The following is a 14,538-nucleotide window of genomic DNA, read 5'->3' as shown; positions in this document are numbered from 1 at the left end:
TCGATGCTCTAACCACTGAGCTACCACAGCGGCCTTCCCTCCATCCACCTATTTTTGGTTTATATGTGAATTTAGAAGTAGGAGTGACAGTCAGCGCCATTTATAAGCCAAGCAACGAGTGTTAAAACACTTTTTCATGCGCATGTTTGGCGTCACGTAGCACGTGAACTTATTATCAGCGAGAGGTGATTAACAGTCTCTCGTATACAACCTAATGACACCAAGTCTGCCAGTACGAGACCCTCGTTTAATGAAATAAGGGAAAAAAGTGTTTACCTAAGGGCTCGTTCTTCCGTGTTTTAACACAATATTAGAGAGATATAACAGACAGTAATGTCAAGGAATGTACAGGGGAAGTTATCAGACTCTATTGAATGTATGCCCCGCCGTGGTGGTCTAGTGGCTAAGGTACTCGGCTGCTGACCCGCAGGGCGCGGGTTCGAATCCCGGCTGCGGCGGCTGCATTTCCGATGGAAGCGGAATTGTTGTAGGCCCGTGTGCTCAGAATTGGGTGCACGTTTATGAACCCCAGGTGGTCTAAATTTCCAGAGCCCTCCACTACGGCGTCTCTCATAATCAAATAGTTGTTTTGGGACGTTAAACCCCACATATCAGAAGTAGGAGAGACAGTCAGCGATATCTATAAGCCAAGCTACGAGTGTGAAAACACTCTTTATTGCGCATGTTTGGCGTCACGTAGAACGTGAACCTATTATGAGCGGGCAGCTGATTATTAGTCCCTCGTATACAACCTAATTACATCAAGTCTGCCAGTACGAGACCCTCGTTTAATGAAATAAGGGAAAAAAGTGTATACCTAGGGCTCGTTTTTCCGTGTTTTCACACAATATTAGAGATATCTAACAGACAATAAAGCCAAGGAATGTACAGGGGAAGTTATTACACCCAATTGAATGTAAATAGGAAGAAAGAAAAGTGGATAAAAAAATAACCAGCCGTGAGCAGGAATCGAACCTACGACCTTCGAATAACACGTTCGATGCTCTAACAACTGAGCTACCACAGCGGCCTTCCCTCCATCCACCTATTTTGGGTTTATATGTGAATTTAGAAGTAGGAGTGACAGTCAGCGCCATCTATAAGCCAAGCGACGAGTGTTAAAACACTCTTTTATGCGCATGTTTGGCGTCACGTAGCACGTGAACTTATTATGAGCGGGAAGCTGATTAATAGTCTCTCGTATACAACCTATTGACACCAAGTCTGCCATTACGAGACCCTCGTTTAATGAAATAAGGGAAAGAAGTGTTTACTTAGGGCTCGTTTTTCCGTGTTTTAACACATTATTAGAGAGATCTAACATACAGTAAAGCCAAGGAATGTACACGAGAAGTTATTAGACCCAATTGAATTTAAACAAGAAGAAAGAAAAGTGGATGAAAAAAATAATTAGCCGGGAGCAGGAATGGAACCCACGACCTTTGAATAACGCGTTCGATGCTCTAACCACTGAGCTACCACAGCGGCCTTCCCTCCATCCACTTATTTTGGGTTTATAAGTGAATTTAGAAGTAGGAGTGACATTGCCCCGCCGCGGTGGTCTAGTGGCTAAGGTACTCGGCTGCTGACCGGCAGGGCGCGGGTTCAAATCCCGGCTGCGGCGGCTGCATTTCCGATGGAGGCGGAAATGTTGTAGGCCTGTGTGCTCAGATTTGGGTGCTCGGTAAAGAATCCCAGGTGATCTAAATTTCCGGAGCTCTCCACTACGGCGTCTCTCATAATCATACAGTGGTTTTGGGTCGTTAAACCCCACATATCAGAAGTAGGAGTGACAGTCAGCGCCATGTATATGCCAGGCTACGAGTGTGAAAACACTTTTAATGCGCATGTTTGGCGTCACGTAGCACGTGAACCTATTATGAGCGGGCAGCTGAATAATAGTCCCTAGTATACAACCTAATTACACCAAGTCTGCCAGTACAAGACCCTCGTTTAATGAAATACGGGAAAAAAGTGTATACCTAGGGCTCGTTTTTCCGTGTTTTCACACAATATTAGAGAGATCTAACAGACAGTAAAGCCAAGGAATGTACAGGGGAAGTTATTACACCCAACTGAATGTAAATAGGAAGAAAAAAAAGTGGATGAAAAAATAACCAGCCATGAGCAGGAATCGAACCTACGACCTTCGAATAATACGTTCGATGCTCTAACCACTGAGCTACCACAGCGGCCTTCCCTCCATCCACCTATTTTTGGTTTATATGTGAATTTAGAAGTAGGAGTGACAGTCAGCACCATTTATAAGCCAAGCAACGAGTGTTAAAACACTTTTTCATGCGCATGTTTGGCATCACGTAGCACGTGAACTTATTATGAGCGAGACGTGATTAACAGTCTCTCGTATACAACCTAATGACACCAAGTCTGCCAGTACGAGACCCGCGTTTAATGAAATAAGGGAAAAAAGTGTTTACCTAAGGGCTCGTTCTTCCGTGTTTTAACACAATATTAGAGAGATATAACAGACAGTAAAGCCAAGGAATGTACAGGGGAAGTTATCAGACTCTATTGAATGTATGCCCCGCCGTGGTGGTCTAGTGGCTAAGGTACTCGGCTGCTGACCCGCAGGGCGCGGGTTCGAATCCCGGCTGCGGCGGCTGCATTTGCGATGGAGGCGGAAATGTTGTAGGCCCGTGTGCTCAGATTTGTGTGCACGTTAAAGAACCCCAGGGGGTCAAAATTTCCGGAGCCCTCCACTACGGCGTCTCTCATAATCATATCGTGGTTTTGGGACATTAAACTCCACAAATCAATCAATCAATCAATCTATTGAATGTAAACAAGAAGAAAGAAAAGTGGATGAAAAAAATAATCAGCCGTGAGCGGGAATCGAACCTACGACCTTCGAATAACGCGTTCGAAGCTCTAACCACTGAGCTACCACAGCGGCCTGTCCTCCAACCACTTATTTCGGGTTTATATATGATTTTAGAAGTAGGAGTGACATTGCCCCGCCACGGTGGTCTTGTGGCTAAGGTACTCGCCTACTGACCCGCAGGGCGCGGGTTCGAATTGCGGCTGCGGCGGCTGCATTTCCGATGGAAGCGGAATTCTTGTAGGCCCGTGTGCTCAGAATTGGGTGCACGTTTAAGAACCCCAGGTGGTCTAAATTTCCAGAGCCCTCCACTACGGCGTCTCTCATAATCATATAGTGGTTTTGGGACGTTAAACCCCACATATCAGAAGTAGGAGAGACAGTCAGCGCCATCTATAAGCCAAGCTACGAGTGTGAAAACACTCTTTATTGCGCATGTTTGGCGTCACGCAGAACGTGAACCTATTATGAGCGGGCAGCTGATTATTAGTCCCTCGTATACAACCTAATTACATCAAGTCTGCCAGTACGAGACCCTCGTTTAATGAAATAAGGGAAAAAAAGTGTATACCTAGGGTTCGTTTTTCCGTGTTTTCACACAATATTAGAGATATCTAACAGACAATAAAGCCAAGGAATGTACAGGGGAAGTTATTACACCCAATTGAATGTAAATAGGAAGAAAGAAAAGTGGATAAAAAAATAACCAGCCGTGAGCAGGAATCGAACCAACGACCTTCGAATAACACGTTCGATGCTCCAACCACTGAGCTACCTCAGCGGCCTTCCCTCTTTTCACTTATTTTGGGTTTATATGTAAATTTAGAAGTAGGAGTGACAGTCAGTGCCATCTATAAGCCAGGCGACGAGTGCGAAAACACTCTTTTATGCGAATGTTTGGCGTCACGTAGCACGTGAACTTATTATGAGCGGCCAGCTGAATAATAGTCCCTCGTATACAACCTAATGACACCAAGTGTGTCAGTACGAGACCCTCGTTTAATGAAATAAGGGAAAGAAGTGTATACCTATGGGCTCGTTTTTTCGTGTTTTAATACAATAATAATGAGATCTAACAGACAGTAAAGCCAAGGAATATACTGGGGAAGTTATTAGACCCAATTGAATGTAAATAGGAAGAAAGAAAAGTGGATGAAAAAATAACCAGCCGTGAGCAGGAATCGAACCTACGACCTTCGAATAACGCGTTCGATGCTCTAACAACTGAGCTACCACAGCGGCCTTCCCTCCATCCACCTATTTTGGGTTTATATGTGAATTTAGAAGTAGGAGTGACAGTCAGCGCCATCTATAAGCCAAGCGACGAGTGTTAAAACACTCTTTTATGCGCATGTTTGGCGTCACGTAGCACGTGAACTTATTATGAGCGGGAAGCTGATTAATAATCTCTCGTATACAACCTATTGACACCAAGTCTGCCAGTACGAGACCATCGTTTAATGAAATAAGGGAAAGAAGTGTTTACTTAAGGGCTCGTTTTTCCGTGTTTTAACACAATATTAGAGAAATCTAACAGACAGTAAAGCCAAGGAATGTACAGGAGAAGTTATTAGACCCAATTGAATTTAAACAAGAAGAAAGAAAAGTGGATGAAAAAAATAATTAGCCGTGAGCAGGAATGGAACCCACGACCTTTGAATAACGCGTTCGATGCTCTAACCACTGAGCTACCACAGCGGCCTTCCCTCCATCCATTTATTTTGGGTTTATAAGTGAATTTAGTAGTAGGAGTGACATTGCCCCGCCGCGGTGGTCTAGTGGCTAAGGTACTCGGCTGCTGACCGGCAGGGCGCGGGTTCAAATCCCGGCTGCGGCGGCTGCATTTCCGATGGAGGCGGAAATGTTGTAGGCCTGTGTGCTCAGATTTGGGTGCTCGGTAAAGAATCCCAGGTGATCTACATTTCCGGAGCTCTCCACTACGGCGTCTCTCACAATCATACAGTGGTTTTGGGTCGTTAAACCCCACATATCAGAAGTAGGAGTGACAGTCAGCGCCATCTATATGCCAGGCTACGAGTGTGAAAACACTTTTTATTGCGCATGTTTGGCGTCACGTAGCACGTGAACCTATTATGAGCGGGCAGCTGAATAATAGCCCCTCGTATACAACCTAATTACACCAAGTCTGCCAGTACAAGACCCTCGTTTAATGAAATACGGGAAAGAAGTGTATACCTAGGGCTCGTTGTTCCGTGTTTTCACACAATATTAGAGAGATCTAACAGACAGTAAAGCCAAGGAATGTACTGGGGAAGTTATTAGACCCAATTGAATGTAAATAGGAAGAAAGAAAAGTGGATGAAAAAATAACCAGCCGTGAGCAGGAATCGAACCTACGACCTTCGAATAATGCGTTCGATGCTGTAACCACTGAGCTACCACAGCGGCCTTCCCTCCATCCACCTATTTCTGGTTTATATGTGAATTTAGAAGTAGGAGTGACAGTCAGTGCCATTTATAAGCCAAGCAACGAGTGTTAAAACACTTTTTCATGCGCATGTTTGGCGTCACGTAGCACGTGAACTTATTATGAGCGAGAGGTGATTAACAGTGCCTCGTATACAACTTAATGACACTAAGTCTGCCAGTACGAAACCCTCGTTTAATGAAATAAGGGAAAGAAGTGTATACCTAAGGGCTCGTTTTTCCGTGTTTTATTACAATATTAATAAGATCTAACAGACAGCAAAACCAAGGATTGTACAGGGGAAGTTATTATACCCAATTGAATGTAAATAAGAAGAAACAAAAGTGGATGAAAAAATAAGCAGCCGTGAGCAGGAATTGAACCTACGACCTTCGAATAACGCGTTCGATGCTCTAACAACTGATCTACCACAGCGGCCTTTCCTCTATCCACTTATTTTGGGTTTAAAAGTGAATTTAGAAGTAGGAGTGACATTGCCCCGCCGCGGTGGTCTAGTTGGCTAAGGTACTCGGCTGCTGACCGGCAGGGCGCGGGTTCAAATCCCGGCTGCGGCGGCTGCATTTCCGATGGAGGCGGAAATTTTGTAGGCCTGTGTGCTCAGATTTGGGTGCTCGTTAAAGAAGCCCAGGTGGTCTAAATTTCCGGAGCTCTCCACTACGGCGCCTCTCATAATCATACAGTGGTTTTGGGTCGTTAAACCCCACATATCAGAAGTAGGAGTGACAGTCAGCGCCATCTATATGCCAGGCTACGAGTGTGAAAACACTTTTTATTGCGCATGTTTGGCGTCACGTAGCACGTGAACCTATTATGAGCGGGCAGCTGAATAATAGTCCCTCGTATACAACCTAATTACACCAAGTCTGCCAGTACAAGACCCTCGTTTAATGAAATAAGGGAAAGAAGTGTATACCTAGGGCTCGTTTTTCCGTGTTTTCACACAATATTAGAGAGATCTAACAGACAGTAAAGCCAAGGAATGTACAGGGGAAGTTATTACACCCAACTGAATGTAAATAGGAAGAAAAAAAAGTGGATGAAAAAATAACCAGCCATAGGCAGGAATCGAACCTATGACCTTCGAATAACGCGTTCGATGCTCTAACCACTGAGCTACCACAGCGGCCTCCCCTCCATCCACCAATTTTGGGTTTATATTTGAATTTAGAAGTAGGAGTGACAGTCAGCGCCATTTATAAGCCAAGCAACGAGTGTTAAAACACTTTTTCATGCGCATGTTTGGCGTCACGTAGCACGTGAACTTATTATGAGCGAGAGCTGATTAACAGTCCCTCGTATACAACCTATTGACACCAAGTCTGCCAGTACGAGACCCTCGTTTAATGAAATAAGGGAAAGAAGTGTTTACTTAAGGGCTCGTTTTTCCGTGTTTTAACACAATATTAGAGAAATCTAACAGACAGTAAAGCCAAGGAATGTACAGGAGAAGTTATTAGACCCAATTGAATTTAAACAAGAAGAAAGAAAAGTGGATAAAAAATAACCAGCCATGAGCAGGAATTGAACCTACGACCTTCGAATAACGCGTTCAATGCTCTAACAACTGACCTACCAGAGCGGCCTTGCCTCCATCCACTTATTTCGGGTTTATATTTGAATTTAGAATTAGGAGTGACAGTCAGCGCATTCTATAAGCAAGCGACGAGTGTGAAAACACTCTTTTATGCACATGTTTGGCGTCACGTAGCACGTTAACTTATTATGAGCGGGCAGCTGATTTATAGTTTCTCGTATAGAACCTAATAACATCAAGTCTGCCAGTACGAGACCCTCGTTTAATGAAATAAGGGAAAGAAGTGTATACCTAAGGGGTGGTTTTTCCGTGTTTTAATACAATAATAACGAGATCTAACAGACAGTAAAGCCAAGGCATGTACTGGGGAAGTTATTAAACCCAATTGAATGTAATTAGGAAGAAAGAAAAGTGGATGAAAAAATAACCAGCCGTGCGCAGGAATCGAACCTACGACCTTCAAATAACGCGTTCGATGCTCTAACCACTGAGCTACCACAGCGCCCTTCCTTTTATCCACCTATTTTGGGTTTATATGTGAATTTAGAAGTAGGAGTGACAGTCAGTGCCATCTATAAGCCAAGCGAAGAGTGTTAAAACACTCTTTTATGCGCATGTATGGCGTCACGTAGCACGTGAACTTATTATGAGCGGGCAGCTGAATAATAGACCCTCGTATACAACCTAATGACACCAAGTCTGCCAGTACGAGACTCTCGTTTAATGAAATAAGGAAAAGAAGTGTATACCTAAGGGCTCGTTTTTTCGTGTATCAACACAATAATAATAAGATCTAACAGACAGTAAAGCCAAGGATTGTACAGGGGAAGTTATTAGACCCAATTGAATGTAAATAAGAAGAAATAAAAGTGGATAAAAAATAATCAGCCGTTAGCAGGAATTGCACCTACGACCTTCGAATAACGCGTTCAATGCTCTAACCACTGAGCTACCACAGCGGCCTTCCCTCTATCCACCTATTTTGGGTTTATTTGTGAATTTAGAAGTAGGAGTGACAGTCAGCGCCATCTATAAGCCACGCGACGAGTGTTAAAACACTCTTTTATGCGCATGTTTGGCGTCACAGAGCACGTGAACTTATTTTGAGCGGGAAGCTGATTAATAGTCTCTCGTATACAACCTAATGACACCAAGTCTGCCAGTACGAGACCCTCGTTTAATGAAATAAGGGAAAGAAGTGTATACCTAGGGCTCGGTTTTTTGTGTTTTAACACAATATTAGAGAGATCTAACAGAGAGTAAAGCCAAGGAATGTACAGGGGAAGTTATTAGACCCAATTGAATGTACACAAGAAGAAAGAAAAGTCGATGAAAAAATAATCAGCCGTGAGCAGGATTCGAACCTTCGACCTTCTAATAACGCGTTCAAAGATCTAACCCCTGAGCTACCACAGCGGCCTTTCCTCCAACCACTTCTTTTGAGTTTATAAGTGAATTTAGAAGTAGGAGTGACATTGCCCCGCCGCGGTGGTCTAGTGGCTAAGGTACTCGGCTGCTGACCCGCAGGGCGCGGGTTCAAATCCCGTCTGCGGCGGCTGCATTTCCGATGGAGGCGGAAATGTTGTAGGCCCGTGTGCTCAGATTTGGGTGCTCGTTCAAGAACCCCAGGTGGTCTAAATTTCCGGAGCTCTCCACTACGGCGTCTCTCATAATCATACAGTGGTTTTGGGTTGTTAAACCCCACATATCAGAAGTAGGAGTGACAGTCAGCGCCATCTATAAGCCAGACTACGAGTGTGAAAACACTTTTTATTGCGCATGTTTGGCGTCACGTTGCACGTGAACTTATTATGAGCGGGCAGCTGATTAATAGTCCCTCGTATACAACCTAATTACACCAAGTCTGCCAGTACAAGACCCTCGTTTAATGAAATAAGGGAAAGAAGTGTATACCTAGGGCTCGTTTTTCCGTGTTTTAATACAATAATAATGAGATCTAACAGACAGTAAAGCCAAGGATTGTACAGTGGAAGTTATTAGACCCAATTCAATGTAAATAAGAAGAAATAAAAGTGGAGAAATAATAACGAGCCGTGAGCAGGAATTGAACCTACGACCTTCGAATAACGCGATCGATGCTCTAACCACTGAGCTACCACAGCGCCCTTCCCTCTATCCACCTATTTTGGGTTTATATGTGAATTTAGAAGTAGGAGTGACAGTCTGCGCCATCTATAAGCCAAGCAACGAGTGTTAAAACACTCTTTCATGCGCATGTTTGGCGTCACGTAGCACGTGAACTTATTATGAGCGGGAAGCTGATTAATAGTCTCTCGTATACAACCTATTGACACCAAGTCTGCCAGTACGAGACCCTCGTTTAATGAAATAAGGGAAAGAAGTGTTTACTTAGGGCTCGTTTTTCCGTGTTTTAACACAATATTAGAGAGATCTAACAGACAGTAAAGCCAAGGAATGTACACGAGAAGTTATTAGACCCAATTGAATTTAAACAAGAAGAAAGAAAAGTGGATGAAAAAAATAATTAGCCGGGAGCAGGAATGGAACCCACGACCTTTGAATAACGCGTTCGATGCTCTAACCACTGAGCTACCACAGCGGCCTTCCCTCCATCCACTTATTTTGGGTTTATAAGTGAATTTAGAAGTAGGAGTGACATTGCCCCGCCGCGGTGGTCTAGTGGCTAAGGTACTCGGCTGCTGACCGGCAGGGCGCGGGTTCAAATCCCGGCTGCGGCGGCTGCATTTCCGATGGAGGCGGAAATGTTGTAGGCCTGTGTGCTCAGATTTGGGTGCTCGGTAAAGAATCCCAGGTGATCTAAATTTCCGGAGCTCTCCACTACGGCGTCTCTCATAATCATACAGTGGTTTTGGGTCGTTAAACCCCACATATCAGAAGTAGGAGTGACAGTCAGCGCCATGTATATGCCAGGCTACGAGTGTGAAAACACTTTTAATGCGCATGTTTGGCGTCACGTAGCACGTGAACCTATTATGAGCGGGCAGCTGAATAATAGTCCCTAGTATACAACCTAATTACACCAAGTCTGCCAGTACAAGACCCTCGTTTAATGAAATACGGGAAAGAAGTGTATACTTAGGGCTCGTTTTTCCGTGTTTTCACACAATATTAGAGAGATCTAACAGACAGTAAAGCCAAGGAATGTACAGGGGAAGTTATTACACCCAACTGAATGTAAATAGGAAGAAAAAAAAGTGGATGAAAAAATAACCAGCCATGAGCAGGAATCGAACCTACGACCTTCGAATAATACGTTCGATGCTCTAACCACTGAGCTACCACAGCGGCCTTCCCTCCATCCACCTATTTTTGGTTTATATGTGAATTTAGAAGTAGGAGTGACAGTCAGCGCCATTTATAAGCCAAGCAACGAGTGTTAAAACACTTTTTCATGCGCATGTTTGGCATCACGTAGCACGTGAACTTATTATGAGCGAGACGTTATTAACAGTCTCTCGTATACAACCTAATGACACCAAGTCTGCCAGTACGAGACCCGCGTTTAATGAAATAAGGGAAAAAAGTGTTTACCTAAGGGCTCGTTCTTCCGTGTTTTAACACAATATTAGAGAGATATAACAGACAGTAAAGCCAAGGAATGTACAGGGGAAGTTATCAGACTCTATTGAATGTATGCCCCGCCGTGGTGGTCTAGTGGCTAAGGTACTCGGCTGCTGACCCGCAGGGCGCGGGTTCGAATCCCGGCTGCGGCGGCTGCATTTGCGATGGAGGCGGAAATGTTGTAGGCCCGTGTGCTCAGATTTGGGTGCACGTTAAAGAACCCCAGGGGGTCAAAATTTCCGGAGCCCTCCACTACGGCGTCTCTCATAATCATATCGTGGTTTTGGGACATTAAACTCCACAAATCAATCAATCAATCAATCTATTGAATGTAAACAAGAAGAAAGAAAAGTGGATGAAAAAAATAATCAGCCGTGAGCGGGAATCGAACCTACGACCTTCGAATAACGCGTTCGAAGCTCTAACCACTGAGCTACCACAGCGGCCTGTCCTCTAACCACTTATTTCGGGTTTATATATGATTTTAGAAGTAGGAGTGACATTGCCCCGCCACGGTGGTCTTATGGCTAAGGTACTCGCCTACTGACCCGCAGGGCGCGGGTTCGAATTGCGGCTGCGGCGGCTGCATTTCCGATGGAAGCGGAATTGTTGTAGGCCCGTGTGCTCAGAATTGGGTGCACGTTTAAGAACCCCAGGTGGTCTAAATTTCCAGAGCCCTCCACTACGGCGTCTCTCATAATCATATAGTGGTTTTGGGACGTTAAACCCCACATATCAGAAGTAGGAGAGACAGTCAGCGCCATCTATAAGCCAAGCTACGAGTGTGAAAACACTCTTTATTGCGCATGTTTGGCGTCACGTAGAACGTGAACCTATTATGAGCGGGCAGCTGATTATTAGTCCCTCGTATACAACCTAATTACATCAAGTCTGCCAGTACGAGACCCTCGTTTAATGAAATAAGGGAAAAAAAGTGTATACCTAGGGCTCGTTTTTCCGTGTTTTCACACAATATTAGAGATATCTAATAGACAATAAAGCCAAGGAATGTACAGGGAAGTTATTACACCCAATTGAATGTAAATAGGAAGAAAGAAAAGTGGATAAAAAAATAACCAGCCGTGAGCAGGAATCGAACCTACGACCTTCGAATAACACGTTCGATGCTCCAACCACTGAGCTACCTCAGCGGCCTTCCCTCCTTTCACTTATTTTGGGTTTATATGTAAATTTAGAAGTAGGAGTGACAGTCAGTGCCATCTATAAGCCAGGCGACGAGTGCGAAAACACTCTTTTATGCGAATGTTTGACGTCACGTAGCACGTGAACTTATTATGAGCGGGCAGCTGAATAATAGTCCCTCGTATACAACCTAATGACACCAAGTGTGTCAGTACGAGACCCTCGTTTAATGAAATAAGGGAAAGAAGTGTATACCTATGGGCTCGTTTTTTCGTGTTTTAATACAATAATAATGAGATCTAACAGACAGTAAAGCCAAGGAATATACTGGGGAAGTTATTAGACCCAATTGAATGTAAATAGGAAGAAAGAAAAGTGGATGAAAAAATAACCAGCCGTGAGCAGGAATCGAACCTACGACCTTCGAATAACGCGTTCGATGCTCTAACAACTGAGCTACCACAGCGGCCTTCCCTCCATCCACCTATTTTGGGTTTATATGTGAATTTAGAAGTAGGAGTGACAGTCAGCGCCATCTATAAGCCAAGCGACGAGTGTTAAAACACTCTTTTATGCGCATGTTTGGCGTCACGTAGCACGTGAACTTATTATGAGCGGGAAGCTGATTAATAGTCTCTCGTATACAAACTATTGACACCAAGTCTGCCAGTACGAGACCCTCGTTTAATGAAATAAGGGAAAGAAGTGTTTACTTAAGGGCTCGTTTTTCCGTGTTTTAACACAATATTAGAGAAATCTAACAGACAGTAAAGCCAAGGAATGTACAGGAGAAGTTATTAGACCCAATTGAATTTAAACAAGAAGAAAGAAAAGTGGATGAAAAAAATAATTAGCCGTGAGCAGGAATGGAACCCACGACCTTTGAATAACGCGTTCGATGCTCTAACCACTGAGCTACCACAGCGGCCTTCCCTCCATCCATTTATTTTGGGTTTATAAGTGAATTTAGTAGTAGGAGTGACATTGCCCCGCCGCGGTGGTCTAGTGGCTAAGGTACTCGGCTGCTGACCGGCAGGGCGCGGGTTCAAATCCCGGCTGCGGCGGCTGCATTTCCGATGGAGGCGGAAATGTTGTAGGCCTGTGTGCTCAGATTTGGGTGCTCGGTAAAGAATCCCAGGTGATCTATATTTCCGGAGCTCTCCACTACGGCGTCTCTCATAATCATACAGTGGTTTTGGGTCGTTAAACCCCACATATCAGAAGTAGGAGTGACAGTCAGCGCCATCTATATGCCAGGCTACGAGTGTGAAAACACTTTTTATTGCGCATGTTTGGCGTCACGTAGCACGTGAACCTATTATGAGCGGGCAGCTGAATAATAGTCCCTCGTATACAACCTAATTACACCAAGTCTGCCAGTACAAGACCCTCGTTTAATGAAATACGGGAAAGAAGTGTATACCTAGGGCTCGTTGTTCCGTGTTTTCACACAATATTAGAGAGATCTAACAGACAGTAAAGCCAAGGAATGTACAGGGGAAGTTATTACACCCAACTGAATGTAAATAGGAAGAAAAAAAGTGGATGAAAAAATAACCAGCCATAAGCAGGAATCGAACCTACGACCTTTGAATAATGCGTTCGATGCTGTAACCACTGAGCTACCACAGCGGCCTTCCCTCCATCCACCTATTTCTGGTTTATATGTGAATTTAGAAGTAGGAGTGACAGTCAGCGCCATTTATAAGCCAAGCAACGAGTGTTAAAACACTTTTTCATGCGCATGTTTGGCGTCACGTAGCACGTGAACTTATTATGAGCGAGAGGTGATTAACAGTGCCTCGTATACAACTTAATGACACTAAGTCTGCCAGTACGAAACCCTCGTTTAATGAAATAAGGGAAAGAAGTGTATACCTAAGGGCTCGTTTTTCCGTGTTTTATTACAATATTAATAAGATCTAACAGACAGCAAAACCAAGGATTGTACAGGGGAAGTTATTATACCCAATTGAATGTAAATAAGAAGAAACAAAAGTGGATGAAAAAATAAGCAGCCATGAGCAGGAATTGAACCTACGACCTCCGAATAACGCGTTCGATGCTCTAACAACTGATCTACCACAGCGGCCTTTCCTCTATCCACTTATTTTGGGTTTATATGTGAATTTAGAAGTAGGAGTGACAGTCAGCGCCATCTATAAGCCAAGCGACGAGTGTTAAAACACTCTTTTATGCGCGTGTTTGGCGTCACGTAGCACGTGTACTCATTGCGAGTGGGAAGCTGATTAATAGTCTCTCGTATACAACCTAATGACACCAAGTCTGCCAGTACGAGACCCTCGTTTAATGAAATAAGGGAAAAAAGTGTTTACCTAAGGGCTCCTTCTTCCGTGTTTTAACACAATATTAGAGAGATATAACAGACAGTAAAGCCAAGGAATGTACAGGGGAAGTTATCAGACTCTATTGAATGTATGCCCCGCCGTGGTGGTCTAGTGGCTAAGGTACTCGGCTGCTGACCCGCAGGGCGCGGGTTCGAATCCCGGCTGTGGCGGCTGCATTTGCGATGGAGGCGGAAATGTTGTAGGCCCGTGTGCTCAGATTTGGGTGCACGTTAAAGAACCCCAGGGGGTCAAAATTTCCGGAGCCCTCCACTACGGCGTCTCTCATAATCATATCGTGGTTTTGGGACGTTAAACCCCACAAATCAATCAATCAATCAATCTATTGAATGTAAACAAGAAGAAAGAAAAGTGGATGAAAAAAATAATCAGCCGTGAGCGGGAATCGAACCTACGACCTTCGAATAACGCGTTCGAAGCTCTAACCACTGAGCTACCACAGCGGCCTGTCCTCCAACCACTTATTTCGGGTTTATATATGATTTTAGAAGTAGGAGTGACATTGCCCCGCCACGGTGGTCTTGTGGCTAAGGTACTCGCCTACTGACCCGCAGGGCGCGGGTTCGAATTGCGGCTGCGGCGGCTGCATTTCCGATGGAAGCGGAATTGTTGTAAGCCCGTGGGCTCAGAATTGGGTGCACGT

At 44.3% G+C, this 14,538-nt stretch overlaps 2 non-coding genes across 2 annotated transcripts; both read right to left on the bottom strand.

Annotated features, from left to right (window-relative positions):
• Positions 1-2,119: 2,119 nt before the first annotated feature.
• On the bottom strand, positions 2,120-2,192 carry TRNAI-UAU (transfer RNA isoleucine (anticodon UAU)). Its single transcript has one exon. It is a non-coding gene; the product is annotated as a tRNA-Ile (tRNA).
• A 7,845-nt stretch (positions 2,193-10,037) lies between these two features.
• On the bottom strand, positions 10,038-10,110 carry TRNAI-UAU (transfer RNA isoleucine (anticodon UAU)). The gene has a single exon. It is a non-coding gene; the product is annotated as a tRNA-Ile (tRNA).
• Positions 10,111-14,538: the final 4,428 nt, after the last annotated feature.

This window comes from Rhipicephalus microplus, unplaced genomic scaffold, assembly GCF_043290135.1.
Source record: "Rhipicephalus microplus isolate Deutch F79 unplaced genomic scaffold, USDA_Rmic scaffold_12, whole genome shotgun sequence".
Taxonomy (NCBI): Eukaryota; Metazoa; Arthropoda; class Arachnida; order Ixodida; family Ixodidae; genus Rhipicephalus; species Rhipicephalus microplus.
This window is presented reverse-complemented; position numbering and strand designations above follow the sequence as displayed.